Source organism: Eptatretus burgeri, chromosome 4 (assembly GCF_056783735.1).
Source record: "Eptatretus burgeri isolate ZD-2024b chromosome 4, Ebu_testis_v1, whole genome shotgun sequence".
In the NCBI taxonomy this organism is placed as follows: domain Eukaryota; kingdom Metazoa; phylum Chordata; class Myxini; order Myxiniformes; family Myxinidae; genus Eptatretus; species Eptatretus burgeri.
Window position 1 is genome coordinate 132,770,100 of NC_140964.1, and position 17,809 is coordinate 132,787,908.

Consider the following 17,809-nt stretch of genomic DNA (forward strand, 5'->3'; position numbering starts at 1 on the left):
AAGTGGCCCGTGTCCGGAGTCGACCTGCGGCGAGGTGCGATCGCCCGGTCTACCCTCCGTGTGGGTACTTAGGTAGGTCGAATTTGGCAAACAACCCTATCCCACGCGGGGGGCCGATTGGCACGATCGTGCTGAGGCCGAAAGGCCCACCCGTGACTAGTTCCCGGCGTTAGTCTGAGAGTGTCACGACAGAATTATCTGTCCGGTGGGCGACGTGCCGCGATTCAAGTTACGTGGCCGCTCGCACGCCGGTGGGCGCAAATTCGCAACAATATATATATATATATATACATATATATACATATATATACATATATATACATATATATATACATATATATACATATATATACATATATATACATATATATACATATATATACATATATATACATATATATACATACACACACACACACACACACACACACACACACACACACACACACACACACACACACACACACACACACACACACACGTTGTTGCGGTTCTCGGAACCGTATGCATTCAACATACAGGTGTCCCAAGTCAGTTATTTCATTAAGTATATATGCAGATCGATCCCTACCTTTTGTTTCGTGGGAAAACACTGGGGTGCGTTGCAATGGCTTTTAGTTAGGTTTATAAATGATTTCTCGCCTTTTATTTTGAACCACAGTGCCTTCCTCTCGCTTTCCAAGGCAAAATCTTGGTGCAGTACCTTCCTCTCGCTTGCTACTCTCGCGTGGGCTGAACAAGTGCTTATTCGCCTTCTCATCTAAATCGGCGACTCGTTTTTCCGAGGCAGGATGTTCACGTCCGCAGTTCCTTTTCCGCTTCCCCAAACATTCCAATTCAATCTTGGCTGTACCTCTGTTCACCTTCCTCAAACACGCATGGTGTGGGCGGGCTTTCCCGGCCTGGCCGAGATCCCACCCAGAAAGTGCGGATCCCATGGAGGCCCTGTCCAATCAGGGCGGACGGTGACGTGAGCTTCACCAAGGCCCCTCCCCGACCTTAGGGATCTATAAATTACGACACGATCCTCAGAGTAGAGCGCTGTGAGAGTTCGGTGGGTTCGTTGGCTGTTTGCAAGAAAGACGAAAGATCGTTGGTTGAGTTGGTCCCTTGGTTGTTGGTTGAAGAAGGAAGGTCGTGATCACGGAGGACCTGCCCACGTCCCTCCTCAGCGGCCTGCCTATTGTGCTGGTCCGAGTGCACCCAACCTTGACCGGGTCTCATTGGGTCCTGTCTGCTGCCCAGTCATACCGTGGACTCCGCGCTCTCCACCCGGGCTCCACACGTGCGGCTATGGGCCAAGCTGCGTGACAATTGTCACATGCCACACCATGTAGCATCCCTTTCTCCGAAACTCAGGAACCAAAAGATCTGCGACCTCGGCTCACTCCCTCCCTTGCTTGCTTGCAACCAAAGTCCTTTGCCATTCATCTGGGTTTATTTTGTCTGAGTGTGTGGCACCTGTCCATGAAGTAGAAACTGTACAAGTGCTTTGATCATTGTAAATGTTGCCTGTATTCTCACGACAAGTGTGCTCTGTGTCCTCTTTTGAAAGTTGCTGTAAAATTGTCACACGACATCTTTCTCTCATCTTCCTGTGCATAACACACCCAATAAACCTGTTCCTGTTCCACATACCTTTCCTCACTTAGTGTCAATAAATTATGGTGGAAATGTTCCCAGTTCGTTTTTATCTTTTCCTTCATTGCTCCAGCATGGTTCGAATCCGAGCCCAGCCGGGATTTTATTCCAAATCATTTGTTCATTGCAGCCGGTATGTCCTTGGCAGGTCCACTCGACTGCATCCGAACCGGGAAGGTAGTTGGTCGTGGGTAGTTGGGAGGGTGACCCGGTTCGGGGAAGGCGTACTGAGGGCATCGTTCCCCAGTCGTTGAAACCGTGTGATTAATTTGTTATCTTGGTTCGAGACAAGCGGACCCTACACCACGTGGTGGAGGTATTGGTGTCCACGGTTGGTTAAGCGACACGCCGCATCATGGAGTTGTCCGTGAGCGACGGCCGACAATTCTGGGAGTCTGGTGGGAGACGACGTAACTCCCCCCACCTCGTGGTCATTCTCGCCACCGGACCCCAGCCCGCAACTATGTATATTGTTACGAATCTGGAAACCATGCACACTCAACATTCAGGTCCCAAAGTTAGTTATGCCGGTAAGTACGTGAGAGATAGGTCCCTTTCCTTTTTGTCTCGTGGGAGACTCGAAAACGTGTGTTGTGCCATCTTTAGTTATTATTATTACATCAGCCATCTACATCCCATGCATCTACCATCCCATCCATGCAACTCAACCAGCCCATCACGCTCCATCCCCACAGACGAACTCCTCTGGTATGACGATTTTCTCAGGGCAGATCCTGTTACTCTCTGCGCGAGCGAGGCCACGTGGGCCACGAGGAATATTTGGGGATACAAAGCAGGGGCCACTGCTCTGCCTCGGAAGGGTGTGGCCGTTGGCCAATGAGGAATGGATAGCGAGATGATTCTCGCCAAGGCCCCGCCCCATGTGGGAGGAGATATTGCTCCAGATTTGGAAACCATCTGCACACAACAGCCAGAGTCCCCGCAGTTCAGTTATTTCGACAAATATGTGTTTATAGTTAGAGTCCCGTCCCCTACATCCAAAGGGAATTACATGTGTGCTGCGAAGTTTCTCTCGTTAGATTTTTGCAATACCTAACGCCAACAAATCAATCCTTCACTTCTTCGCACCGTCAGCGTCATTGCCCACGTGCGTTCGACTATGGATGTGAGCGGAGGTTTCCTTACCTCAGAACACCGACTCCGGCCAGAAAAGGAGGGGTTCCCCCTGCCCAATCACGGATGGCAAGCACATCACCCCACGAAACCCTGTCGAATCAGATCAAAGATTACCTCAGAGGACCGATCACCCCAGCGTGCCCGGGGGAAGGGATAAGAATCACCGGGTTCACCTTCGTGCTCGCTGGAGTTGGGTTGAAAGTGTCGGAGAAGAAAGGGGTCGCCATTGCTATTGGTGTGCGTCGTTGCCGTGTCTCAAGCTGGTCCTCTGACTATTCCACCTCTCATTTTGTTGAGCAATATCCCGGAGTCCGAGCCGGGAATCTCCGCTGGCCCTCTTTGAGGAGCGACCCTGGCTCCCGCCTGGGCCCCACTGTACTGTGTCTGGGCTCGCCGACAACCCCAAGTTTCACACCTGCAGTCACGGGCCACACCGCACGAGGTGGCCAGATACCGACCACACTCTGACATCCAGCCTGTCTCTCCCCTTGGCTGCGAGGGTCGAAATAAAGATAATCCGGGTCCATTTTCTTTTGGTGTGTGTGTGTGTGTGTGTGTGTGTGTGTGTGTGTGTGTGTGTGTGTGTGTGTGTGTGTGTGTGTGTGTGTGTGTGTGTGTGTGTCTGTGGTGGCGCCGTCCTATTGTTGCAGATTTGGAAATTTGCAGCACTCAACATACAGGTCCACGTAGCTTAGTTATATTGATAAGGACGTGTTGCCAGTTAGGGTCCCGTCCCGTGTCTCAAGGTTGATCAATATAAATGCACTGTGAAGTTATTTTGATAGTTGGGGTCTTCTTTTATTTTACACCACGAACGATAACAACACCAACGACAACAGCCCCCACCCAACAATGAGCGAACTGAATTCCATTCCCCAATATGGACATGAATCGGCTCGCTTGGGCACTCCAAGAAATGGGATTCGACAGCCCCCACCGACGGCGAACGAGTCACATGGGAAGTGAGTCGCACCCGAGAGGTAAAAGAAGGGAACGAGAGACAGAATTGGGCTCTTCCTGGTTCTTGGTTCTCAGCTCTTCCTGGTTCTTGACGCTTGTTTCTTCGCTCTTCTTGGTTCTTGGTTCTTAGTTGGTGGTTGGTGGTTGTTCAGAGAGCACAGAAGGTGATTGGGGGTTCTTCGGTTGAATCGACTCAGCGGATTGTGAAGGATCGGCGCCTCGTCTTCACCAGCATATGTTCTGAAGTGAGAGAGGAGCTTGGGAGGCTGATTGCTGGTGTCTGGATTCGGCTCGCCTCTCGCTGGCACCCGGACCGAGTCAGCTCGAAGACCACACAAGGTGGACAGGTCCGAGACAGACTCTGGTCTTCAGCCCGACTGTCCATCCGAGCTGGAGGCCTTAAAAAAGACCACTTTGGTCCGATTATTGTGTGTGTGTGTGTGTGTGTGTGTGTGTGTGTGTGTGTGTGTGTGTGTGTGTGTGTGTGTGTGTGTGTGTGTGTGTGTGTGTGTGTGTGTGTGTGTGTGTGTGTGTGTGTGTGTGTGTGTGGCACCAGTCCATAAAGTAGCCATTTTTTTAGTGCCCTTGCTGTGCATACCTTCATTGCTTATATATGGATAACTCTGCTCTTGCGTGTTCCCCTCATTTCCCTATTGCAAAATAAATCCCCATTTGTGAAATGTATCTGCTTGTTCGTGTCCTTTCCTCCATTGGCTTGGCGTGGTGTGTGTTGTAAAATTAGCAAGGCCGTTGTGCCGTCGTTAGGGCCCTGTCACACCTTGACGTTTTAGCCAGCAATGGAAACGTATAAAAATGTAGGTAAAACGTTGACGTACGCTGAAATGTTGTTGTTTTTTAAAGTTTTGGACGTATTCATCACGGGTTGGACGTATGCATAACGGATTAGTAATGTCCACAGAACGTTTTAATCACATATAGACAACTTAGACCAACGAATGATTCGCGTGTTGTCGGCGTTCACAACCGATGCCCAACGATAGTCTCACGTATGCATAGCGCGCTGCACGTATCGCCGACGATCACGAGGCGTAGCCTATTAAAAAGCTGCCGCTCGCCGATTTAAATCATAACCGCCTGAGAATTGGAAGTGTCAACATCGCAGTCACACCTTGACGATTTAGCCAGCGTATGCTGACCTCTGAAAAATTTGTCTAAAACGCTGGCACACGTCGAATGCGTTATGGATAAGTTGTGTATACGTTAAGAGCACGCTGAAAAACACTGCCATACGTCGTAATACGCCTTGTACGTCGTGAAATTTCAAGCATGCTGAAAATTTTACAACATACTCGCCGTATGGCTCACACGTTCCGCGACGTTGGGGATAAGTTGTCGGCACGATATGCGATCGTTGACACACGTCGACACAAGTTCCTTGTAAGTTACTCATAAGTCGAAACACGTCGAGGTAATGATTAGCATACCCGAAACTTATTTTCTCCGTCAAGGCACATTTTCTTTTTTTCTCCTTGGCTCCGTGAAGGCATGTGACGAAATATCTGAAGTTGTTGTTGTTGTTTTTTTGATTGTTTTTTTTTTAGTCGATCACGAATTTTAAAATATATTCTGACATTTGCTTTTAAGTTTCGACGTCGACGTGACAATATCCTCAAACAGAAAATATTCACAGAGGAGGAACTAAGAATAAGACGAGCAAACTGAAGAGGCAATCGGACGTGACGTAACGGCACGTGACGAAATATCGGAAGTTGGTATTGTTTTTTTTTTTTTTTTTTTTTTTTAAACGCTGCCAATACGCCATAAAACGGTAGCTGAAAATTTGAAACACGTTCAGTAAGTTATGTGGTCGTCCAGAAGACGTCAATCAAATACGTCAAAATGCGTTGGAGGTACGTTACTCATAGATTCAAAGCACGTTACTCAGGTTAGAAATAAGTTTTGGGTACGCGAAGCATTACCTCGACGTGTTTCGACTTATGAGTAACTTACAAGTAACGTGTGTCAACGATCGCATAACGTGTCTGCAACTTATTCCCAGCGTATGCGGAACGTCGTAAAACGTTCGGAACGCCGGCATACGTCGTAAAATTTCAAGCATGCTAAAATATGCGGACAACCGCAAAGTACAACGATTAAAGCCAGCGTACTACGACGTATGGCAGTGTTTTTCAGCGTGCTCTTAACGTATACAAAACGTACCCATAACGTATTCGACGTGTGCCAGCGTTTTAGACAAATTTTTCATTAATCGGCAGACGCTGGCTAAATCGTCAAGGTGTGACAGCCCCTTGAGGAGACATTTGGACCGACGGGACTTCGGCAATCGTCCGGTCGGGCACGCTGACGGCTCGACTCTTTCGATTTCCGTCGAGGGTGTGATTCCACGTTCGTTCGCCACGTGGTCTCTCGGTATTTTGAAGATTGGCAAATAACACTGTACCATGTGGTGGATTTCTCGACGTTTCACGGTCCGATAAGGGGCCCGTACTTTTTCGAAAAAGTACGATCTAAATTCCGAGTGATCGGCGGAGCCACTCCACTGCTCCACCGAGCGGTCGTGCTCGTCGTTGACGCCCAGCCTGCAACACAACAAGTTGAAATTGTAGAAGTGTTGATTGCTCATTGTACATGACCTGTATATTCGGAATAAGTCTACACTGTGTCTTATTTTTGTAAATAAATAACTGTTAAATGTTCCAGTCCGTTGCCTGTCATTTCTTCCATTGGCCCAGTATGGTTTGGGCTTGAGAAGTAGTGAGGTCGTTTGTGCGTAAATTGTTATTTGGACCGGCGCGGCTTTGGTCATTCCCGATCGATTACGCCGGATCCGAGTCGGTAACGACTCGGTTCGGACAAAGCCAGCCAAGGGTGTGGTTTCCCCGGCAGCTGGACTGCGTGGTTATTTAGGTATATTGGAGATCTCGACAATTAACCCAACGCCATACGGTCAAAAGATTGGCGTCCATGATCCTCTTCGGGACCCGTGACCTTCGGAGTTATCCGAAGGTTACGACCTTCAATTCTGGTGTTCGGTGGGAGACGGCCCAACTGCTCCATCTTGCGGTCGTCCTCGCCACTGACCCCCGGTCCACAACAATATATCCCCGGGCAGTGCCAGAAGAGGAGTGGAAAAACGGGTGTGTGTGGACGGAAGGTCGTGTGTCGTTGGCGCGAAGAGTTTGGTGGACAAGAGTTCTGTGAACAGGAGTGGAGTGGACGAAAGGAGCCATGGTTGTCGATTCGTGATTGTCGCTGGCTGCACGGAGAAGGCGGTTTTGTCGGCACGTGGACAGATCGGAGTTCGAGTGCCCAGACGATTCACCACGCAGGTTCCGTCCAGAACCACGAGCCTGGCCCGAGCTGCCGGACCGTGCCCTGACGACCATGAGCCACCAGGTGCCGCATTTCCGAGCACGCTTCCCTGCGATGGCAGGTACTCTTTTACTCTGACCTCCAGCTTGTCTCTCCTCACGGTTGTGAGGGGAACAATAAAGTCCTGGTTTCTTTTCTTTTGTGTGAGCGTCTGAGTGTGATGGGCCCGTCTTTTAAGTAGGAATTGTTTAAGTGTTTTTATTTGCATCATTGCAAATATTCCTTCCTTATGTTGTTGTGGGCCAGGGTTCGGTGGTGATAAATGACCACGAGGTGGAGCGGTGGAGTAGTCTCCCACCGAACACCCGGAATTTAGGTCATGACTCTCGGACAACTCCGAAAGGTCACGGGTCCCTTAGTGGACCGTGGTCGCCAATATTTTGATGGGGTGGGGTACGGTTAATTGCCTAATTTTAATATTCCGAAGTACCCACGTCGTCCAACTACCGGGGGAAAACACACTCTCGACCGACTTTGTCCGATCCGAGACACTATCACCGACTCAGGTCCGGCGTAACCGAGCGGAAGTTACCAAAGCCGCGCCAGAACAAATGAACAATTTACAGGCCCAAAAGGCCTCGCTATTTCTCAAGGCCGAACCATGCTGGGTCAATGAAAGAAAAACCGAACGAACTGGGACATTTAACAGGGGATTTATTTTACAATAAATAATTGGGGAGGGGAGACTCAGAGCAGAGTTATCCGAAGAAAAGGCAGGCAATGTACAATGAGCAAAGAAAAAGCACTTAATCCTACTTGAAGATGGAGCCCACGGACGGACGGACGGATGGACACACACACACACGACCTGTGGGTCTTTAGTCTGTCCTCAGCCCAGGAGAGAAAGGCGAGCTGGGGTACCAGAACCTAGCTGGGTACCTGTCCCGCCTCGTGCGGTCACACCGACCCGAACCACTGGTGGGACTCGAACCCACGACCCGAAGTCCGTGGCCCACGAACGAGACCACTCAACCACGACCACCACTGTCTCAGACCGCTCCAACCACCACACACAACCGTCTGCCACGACGACAGACTGCTCAGAATCGCCAAGATCCTCCTGTCGGCCGTCGTCTCATGTCCCACAACCACTCTGCCGTCCTCACAATCACCCGGTCTGCCGAAAACTGCTCCTCACAACCATTCCACTCCTCTTTTGGTGGGAGGGGTCTCTTCTCCTCCCACTCGAACCCTGATTGGACGAGGGGCTGTCGGATGACTCGTGGTCACCTCCCGATTGGCTGGGGCTTGCCTCTCATGCTCGCTCTTCGTCCATTTGCTGGAAGAAACGGTCCATGCACTTCCATGGAGTGGAGCCTTGACCCGAAGTGATGGAGGCTCCGCCCACTCACTCAGGCAAAAACACGTGGCGACGGTCAGTTGTTGTTAAAAATATAATAAACCTGACTATACAATAATTTGTCGCTCACACATGTAATTCCCATGAGACAAAGGGGGGATTCTAACTGTAAACACATAATTATCAAAATAACTAAGCTTTGGGACTCTGGCTGTTTGTGTGCACAAGGTTTCCAAATCCGTAACAATATATTCGCTTTAAGTCTCGCTTCTCTTGTCTTTTATTTATTGTAAATAAATTAGAAATGATCCCAGCTCGTTTTCGTCCTTTCTTTATTTGGTCCAGCATGGTCCGGGATCGAGTTTCATCCCCGGTAATTGGTTTAACATAGCCGGGACGTCATGGGCAGGCACCGCTCGACTGCAACGAGCCGGAAAGTTTGGTGGCAAAGCGGTGGTCGGGAGTGTAAATTTACCGCTGCCGGGAGAGTAAATCCGGTTCGACCAGGCATTGAGGGCATGGCTTCCCCGGTAGTTTAAATCGCGTAGTTAATTAGGTAAATTGGTTATAGACAAACAGACTCTACGCTACGCGTTTGAAATATTGGCGCCCACGGTCGGTGAATCGACCCACCGGCTTCAGAGTTATCCGGATCGACGGCCTATAATTCCGGGAGTCTGGTGGGAGACGACGAACCCTCCCCACCTCGTGGTAGTGCTCGCCACCGACCCCCGGCACACAACAATATATACCATATATCTTGCTCGCTCTCTCTAAGCCTGGTGTTGGCTTAGTTGTTAAGGTGGCGGCTTGGGATCAGAGCGTCCTGAGTTAAAGCCCCGTTGGCTGCTGAATTAACACCAGGGGGTTGACTCAGCCTGTCATCCTTCTGAGGTCGGCGAAATGAGTCCCAGTGTACTGGTCCCGGTGTATGCCCCGGTTGGAATAGGTGTCCCATATCCCTGTGTGTCAAAAGAGGCGACCAGGGTTGGCGTCAGGAAGGGCATCCGGCCATAAAACATTGCCTCAAGAAAAAGGCAACCCCTGCACAGCAGTGAAAATGGCTGTAAAAATGGTAAAAAAAATAAATAAAATTGGGGCCGTCTCTGTCTCTGTCTCTGTCTCTGTCTCTGTCTCTGTCTCTGTCTCTGTCTCTGTCTCTGTCTCTGTCTCTGTCTTGCTCTCCCCACTTCCAATAGAACAGCACCCTTCTCCCATACCTCTCTCATTTTACCCACCCCTCTCTCTGAATCTGGACAAATCCAGACAATGCATATGTCTGGACGGTGTTTGACTCCAGGCAGGGTTTGTCCTCGGACGTGTCCAAGCAGTATTTGTCTCCAGGAAGCTTGGCTCCAGATGTGTCCGGGCAGCACTTAATGTTCCAACGCACGACCTTTCATTCCTCTCACCTCACGCTGTCTTCCCTTCCCCCACCCTTCCTCGATCCACCAACCCTCCATGCTCTCTCTCCTTCTTCCCCCATAAGCGAAATGAAAGGTGGTATTTACTCATTTTAAATAAATATAACACCAATACGGCAAATAAATTTGAACAAAATTAATGTTCGAATTATGATTGGTGTAAATGATGCAAAATGAAGATCTGTGACGTCAATTTCTGCAGTGCCGTGTGGAGAGGCGAGCGTGGCGAGCTGATCCACACTCATCAAAAATAAAACCCATAAACAAACAACCATTGATGTGCCCCTCAATCAAACAAATGAACCAGAGATCCTTTAAAGCCCCAGGGCCTGATCAGACACGACAGAAGAGTGTTGTTGGGACAAATCCGAAAGTGTGCAGGGGGAGTCCCCTCTGCAGTCCTGGCAGCTCAGGCTGGAGAACATCCCGTGCTATTTCTGCAATGTCTGGTTTGGAGGAGCAGAGAGAGCATGGCTCTGGAAGAGACAGCGGGCCGAGGAGCATAGCTTTTTGGTGTCAATTCCGGGATAACTCCTCCCTTCCCCTAAGTACAACCGCCCTTATAGCTTCTGGATCCTGAGTCACAGATAATACATAACGCCATTCCCCTTTCACTCACAATTGGGCTGTGGACCAATTCGTGGATGGAGCACACCTTTCATGGGCCAACCTAAAAAGGCTGCTCATCATTCACATGGCTATCTTGGCTTTTCCTACCAAGCTTGCATCTCATGGCCGAGTGAAATACTGTTATAATTTGCCAGAGCGTCGGCCGCGACACGACTGCCAGACGGAGCCGCAAGTCGATTCGGCTCGATCGCCCGGAATATAGATCGTACTTCTCCGGAAAAGTCCGGAGAAGACGGGTCCCTTTTGGACCGAAATCCGCCAATGGGGAGACCACATGGGGTAGGGTTGATTGCCAACGTCAATTTACCGAAATACCCACGTGGCCCAACTACCGGGGAATTTCACCCTCGTCGGAACTCGTACGGGAACAAGCCGCCGAAGCGAGCCTGTACCATGAGCGATCCCGAGCGGCTTAATCTCCGAGAACCGTCGGTCCGATTATCCTGTTATTTTGGCACAACGCCCTTCTAATTTCCAACACACGTGACACGCTCAGTCAGGGGTGGAAATGGACACGGACGAGCTGAGAACATTTAACAATTGGGGTTTATTTAATGATGCAATTGGGGGATGAGGGAACACAGAAGGCAGAATTAAACCGAATATAAGAAATGCAAGGCGAATATATTCAACAAGGCACTAAACCAGTTTTACGACTTAACGGACTGGGACCACACACAGACAGAAATAGACCCCTGGGTCTTTATTCGGCTCTCCAGCAGAGGAGGAGGATAGTCCGGCTGGGAGTCAGGGCTGCAGGCAACCTGGCCGCGAGTGCGCGGCTGGACGTCCTCGTCCTTCCGGGGATCTGGGCACCCTCATCAAAGCAGCAGGCTGAACCCAAGCACAAGGGACCCCTTGATGGTTGCTGTGGACAACGGAGCCAGGCGGAGATGACGAATGAGCTGAGGAGCCACCACGAAGACGACAAAAAAAAAAAAGAACCCAAAAGAGAGAGAGAAAAACCCACGGTCTCCGCCTTTTATAGGCCCTTTACCGTGCCGATGACCATTCCTCTCCTCCTCACTCGCCTTTTCATGAGACAGGAAACATCGTGCGACTCCTTGTCCACCCGCCCCGATTGGACAGGCGCGCGGTGGGCAGGTACCAGAGTACCACCCGTCTTGGCAAACTCTCCAGAGGAGGCGCTTGTGGCTCTGCCCACCGCCACGTCTCCGACCATGTGCGTGACTGGTGAAACTCGCAGCACCAGTTCCGCGTGCCTGATCATGAGAATGGTGCCGCCGCAGTGCCTTGTTGCTTTGCTGTTGGAATATTCTGGTAACAATCGCAACGCATTTACACTTATTTACCCACGAGACCAGGGAAAGGGAGCTATCTATAAAACACGTACTTACCAAGATAACATAACTGTGCCAAAGGAACCTGTATGTTGCGTGTAAGGGTCTTTCCAAATTCGCAACAATACCACGTTATCAAAAAGCAAATACTGTGGAACTCCGACATTCGTGGATTCAACATTCACGGTTTACAAAATGTAACCTGCTTCGACATTCATGCTTTGCGTATTCATGGTTTCTTTTTCTAACACTTCAAGGACTGGTCTCCCATATCCCCAGCTGCCAATATTAATTCAGCCTGAGAATTGTTCCACAGAAATCAAAATATTGTGTCCTGAAACCCTCCCTGTCTCCACCCATACTCCCCAGTCATACCAAACTGATCCGAAATGGTCTCTTTTGCACCTGAAAAGGTGGAAGCGTTTCTGGCAACCCTCGACTGATTCTGCAATGAGACGAGAAGGCATCAGCTCACGTGTCCTAAAATCCCTTCTCTGCAGCTTTTGCGCTTCCTCTCTCTACTCTTTTCACCCTTATATTTACCATCGCTCATCTTCCATCTGCTTGGAAATCAGCCAACATCACAGCATGAAATAAAAAGGGTGCAAATATATTGCATCACAGTTTAAATCCAGTTGCTATGAAATCCTTCATTTTCTCCAACAACCTTGTCTCAGTTCATGAATTGAGATTTAGACCTGGTCACTCTCCCTTGGACACGCCGTTTCAACTCTCCAAGCAATGGATGGAGATCATGAGATCAGGGATTTGTCTCTGGAGATTCTGTCATGGCCAAAAATATTGGCACCCTTGCACATTTTTCAAATAATGCAATCAGTTTTCTCTTCCAGAAAATTGTTGAAATAAAAATATATTTTGGTGACCTCACATGTATTTCTTTCGTTTGCAGTGGTACAAAACAAACAAAAAAAGGATGCAAGGGTTAATGTTGGAGTGTGTCACACAGGAGAAGGATCTGGGGTGGCAAGATAAATGGGAGGTAAGTCGGCAGCAAATAGTGTTTTCGGTTGTATTCTGAGGGGATCATTTATAAATCAAAAGAGGTGGTGTTTGCATTGTTTTGGAATTTAGTGAGGGGAAATCTCAAATATTGTGTGCAGTTCTGGTCACCACAACTCAGGAAGGACAAAGATGCCATACAGAGGTTTCAGTGCAGGGCGACTGGATTGATTCCAGGCAGAGCTCAACTGAGCTATGAGGAGCAGCTGATGGAAAAGAGCTTTATACACTAGAAAGGAGGCGGTAACAAGGAGATATGATTGAGATGTTTAAGATGATGAAAGGTTGAGATAAAATAAGTGTATATTAATTAATTATTCAATCGTGTAGATGGTGATAGAACCAAGGGCAATAGCTTGAGAGTAAAGGAGAGATGAGTCAAGACTGTCGCAAGGCAGGGGACTTTCATTCAGAGTGTAATTAATGAATGGAATGGTCTCTCTGGAAAGGTAACGGCAGCAGAAACAGAAGATAAGTTTAAGTTAGAATTAGATAGGTGCCTGGAAGTTATGGAGATAGAGGGGTAAGGGGTGTTGCCAGGACTTTTAGGTAGTTTGAGCGCATGTGAATGGAGTGCTGTTGGTGGGGGTCTTGTTCAGGGGAGTTGTGTGGTTGGTGTGTGCTTTTAACCAAGCCCATGATCCCTCCATTGAGGCGAAGAATAAAAATAAAAAATAAAAACAACAATACACCTGAGCGGGTTTGACGTCAGCTCAGTGCTGTCTGGAATGGAAACTGGATATTATAAACATATCAGACAGAAGTAATGAGAAAAGAGTTGGACAAATTAAATATATAAAACAAAATCATGAATCAATTATTTTCTTCCTTGGATCTTGTGTGGATAAATTAGTATGGTGTTCACACAGGCATGAAGGGATGAACGGCCTCCACCTGTGTTGTATTTCCTTGTGTAGAGCGTGGATCCGGCTCCTTCCCCAACAACTCAGACGAGTGTAACATTGTATCACGCAGACCCATGGAAGCCTTCCCTTGGTAGCTCTCGCAGTCCCATCAGGCAGACGTGAGCGCAGGTTTGACCGAAGGACTCTTGGTCAGGAGAGCTTGATGAATCGAACACAAGAGATCGAGATGTTCACAAAGGGCTTTAATGTCCCTTGCTTAACCTCTTCCACATCCTCTCATCTCAGAGACCGACGTGGAGCACCACGTGTTGCTCACCGACGCGGAGCGCCACGTGTTGTCCACAGACATGAAGCACCACGTGTTGTCCACAGACATGAAGCACCACGTGTTGTCCACAGACATGAAGCACCACGTGTTGTATACAGACATTAAGCACCACGTGTTGTCTACAGACACGAAGCACCACGTGTTGTACACAGACATTATGCACCACGTGTTGTATACAGACATTAAGCACCACGTGTTGTACACAGACACGGATCGACATCACGAACCAGAGGAGGGAATTCCCGCCCGTGGTCGTTTGTTTAACAAAGGATGGAATGTTAGTGAAATGTTAACCAGGAATGTAACATTTTCGATCCACACGATCACTTTATTTTTGGGATTAGGAAGGAGGTTTTCATCAAACATCTCATTAAATCAACAAACATTTAATAAACATTATTTTAACTTTTCTTCATTCCAGATAAACATCGAAAATAAATTATTTTATCTTTTAATTAACGTTTTACAAATCAACCTCAAAATTAAATAAGAGATTCCGAACATACCTCTTCAGTTCAGGAACGACCACGATCACCACGACGACGACCACGATCACCACAACCACGACCACGATCACCACAACCACGACCACCACCACTACGACGACGACTACGATCACCACAACCACGACCACCACGAGCTGCGTTGCAGTTACAGCACAAGGTTCAAAAGATAACCCGGAAGTTTTTAATCGTTATCCTGTTACTCCACATTCTTCTTCGACTTATTGTTTTTCTTCCTCCCCTTCCTCTTCTTCTTCTTCTTCCTTCTCGAATTGTTGTTTCTTGACGGAGTCAGAGTCCCGATTCTCCCCAAACTCCACGGACCCGAATTCAAGGTTACAACCAAAAACGGAAAATATATTAATAAAATGGAAGTAAAGGTTAGAAAGTAAAATAATAATAATAATAATAACTTTACACTGCTGCCCCCTCTATGGTGAGGAGTTCCTTCTTCTTCTCATGTTTCTTCCTCTTCCTCTTCCTCTTCCTCTTCCTCTTCCTCTTCCTCTTCCTCCTCCTCCTCCTCCTCCTCCTACTCCTCCTCCTCCTCCTCCTCCGCCCCTTCTTCTTCTTGTCCATCCTTCACGGAATCTCTTTCATTGTCCTTCAAATGGTTGGTTTCCTCGACAGTGCAAAAGGACTCATTGGCCAATAGACGTCACGTGACCAACTGAAGCCACAGACCGCCCATTCTCCCATTCACGTTCCGTGAGTGAAACATTTTCACAAAATCTTTCCTTCAGGTGTTTGTTCAATCATCGATTTTTATTTAATTTCACGTGTTATTTCCCAAGTGCATCGATGTAAACATATAAATATATAATAGAAATTAATATGGAAGAGGCAAAGCCAAGAAGCGAACGAAGAATTCTTCTGACGTTCGATGCTGCAATTTCCGGTTACTTCGGCCTGGATTCGGGATCAGCGATCAAATAATGTAAATCACGATTAAAAAAATTATTTTTTGATGATGCGGGAGATATCTTTATTAAAATCAGTGGAGGAAATATACACCATGTGTGATATTTGGGTCTTTCATGTCTCCGACGATGCCTTCATCTCCAGGGACGCATCATTCCCCATGACAAAAACCAGAAGCAAAAGGGTCATCGCCGACGACACGGATTCCAAATTGCCAGGGTATTGTGTTGTTGTTGGTGTTTCCTATTCTCTCATGTGCACGCGTTGAGTATGAAGCTCACGACGTTCGCGATAAAATGTCAGCTGTGCAGGATTTGTAAGTAAACTAAAATTTGTAAATTTGTAATTTTTTTGTAAGTGAAGTAACTTTTTTTTGTAACTTTTTGTAAACTAAATTTGTAAGTGAACTAAATCACCACCGATCGATCTCCTGGTGCTGAAAACAAAAAAGGGAACGAGAACGGCACTCGATGGAGCACGTACCTCCACCAAGGGGAACACTCCAGGTTTTTAACGGACTGAGAGGGTGGATCTGGATCCGCACCTGAACCAACACTGAATCAGCTTGTCCTGTTCACCTCGGATCAGGTGCGATTTGTAAAATATCCAATCAGGGGATAAAAGTGACAGACATCACATTATGGGGGGTTTTGTTATTTTTAACTTTTACAACTTACAAGCTGAACATAACAACATGGCGACATAAAGCTGAAATGTCAGATTACAATGAAAAAATAACCCCGTGGGGGAATGTCGGTTATTTCCCGAAGAGGAGGGGTGAAAATGAGGGCTTAGGGGGGAAGGGGCCATTCACCACCCCCCGTCCTGCAGGGGTCCGGCCATGGAGAGCACAACTTATATTAACGACGTGGTCCTAATGTTTCATGAAGAGTTTGTTCTGTATCTGGCCATCGGTTTCTGAGAAAATTTTAAAATGAATTTGAGGCAAAACTCTTTTTGAAACCTCTTGTCGGAGGAGGATCCCGAGAGGGAGCACAACCCCCTGAGACCTTCCTGTTCTGATGTTCCATTCCAAATTTGTTCCATATCGGACATCATGGAGTTTGTGAGGAAAAAACGAAACATAACGGTAACATGATATGGAGGGGGGGGGGTTGTTGGGAGAAAGAGAGGGGGGGGTATCTGGACATGCCTGTGAAAGGACTTGGGTGAAGACAAGGAGGGAGAGAGGGGATGATCCAGTTCCACCGACATTGCTCCAGGATTGAAGGAAATTCAGTTTATTAAAACATCACGTTCAAACGGGTCATTCTAAAGAACGTTCACACACCGCCAAGAGAGGTTGAAGGGGTGGGGGTGGAGGAGATTTGGGAGGAAGTTAACGTGAGGGAAGGGGAAGGCAACACGAGGGGAGGGGAAGGCAACACGAGGGGAGGGAAGGCAACACGAGGGGAGGGGAAGGAAACACGAGGGAAGGGGAGGCAACACGAGGGAGGGGAAGGCAACACGAGTGGAGCGGAATGCGAAGGAAGCATGAGGGGAGTGTAATGATATTGTGAATCATGTGCTTGTTTGATTGGATATATTTATCTGGCCTGTATGTGTTGTGCGCCAATAAATCCGGCAGTTGGTCCAGGCTGTGATCTCATCATGTCCATCGTCATTACATTAGGGTTGGGTAAATATGATTGAAATTTTGTGCATAGCATTCTCGACGGCCGTTTTCCATGCTGAATCCGAATCCGGTCGAATTTTTTTTGACCTCCGATGACCTTTATCCCTGGAACTTTAATTTATTCAAAATGGCTGCCAAAAATTGACCTTTTTCATGCTTTCCTTCTCAAATGTGACTAATAAGGCTTGTAATAAATCATTTCATATGTTTTTCAGGCCAAGGAATACGCTAATCACATTCTCAAATTGATTGGATGTTGCATAGGACCGAAATCAAGTAATTTAGGGCCAAAAATGTGATGTAAAATGATTTTTGACAAAAACTATCCTGATTATGAATATTTTAATTATCCATTTTGTCTTTCCAGATTCGGATGCCAACCAAACTGTTTTCTCAACACAATAAAAATGAAGTGTACTTTTTATCGTTGCAGACTCATCAATCATGACTGACGGACCAAGATCCAGTGTTTCAAAAATGAGGAGCAGTGCTCAGAAAGAACTGCTTGGTGAAATGCACAAGGAAGTGCCTGAATATGAAGTAAAATCTAAACTACCCCCTGGAATATACTTGCTACGTCAATTGATTCATTTATGCAGGACTGTAGAAAAGGGACAGAATAAAATTAGCAAGAATGATGCAAGGAATGTGGTCGCAGAAGAAGTGTGTGACGATTGGATTTCAAAGGATGTGTATCCCAATCGAATAAGCTGGTCCTTGGTTCATTTTATGCTTCGAGGTGTACGAACAAGTTGGAAATATTGTCATATTCCCGTTGATGAAACTTT

At 47.6% G+C, this 17,809-nt stretch overlaps 1 protein-coding gene across 3 annotated transcripts in view; it reads right to left on the reverse strand.

Moving 5' to 3' along the window:
* LOC147029149 (uncharacterized) overlaps positions 1 to 17,809 on the reverse strand; it is a 141,610-nt gene that overhangs the window by 24,526 nt on the left and 99,275 nt on the right. The window contains exon 1 of one of the 3 annotated variants that reach the window (XM_085876282.1): positions 14,468 to 14,952. The exons of the other annotated variants lie outside the window; for them this stretch is intronic. The gene's annotated coding sequence lies outside the window, so the exon portion shown is untranslated. Of the gene's footprint in view, positions 1 to 14,467; positions 14,953 to 17,809 lie in introns of those variants that run through there. 3 annotated transcript variants of the gene reach the window in all.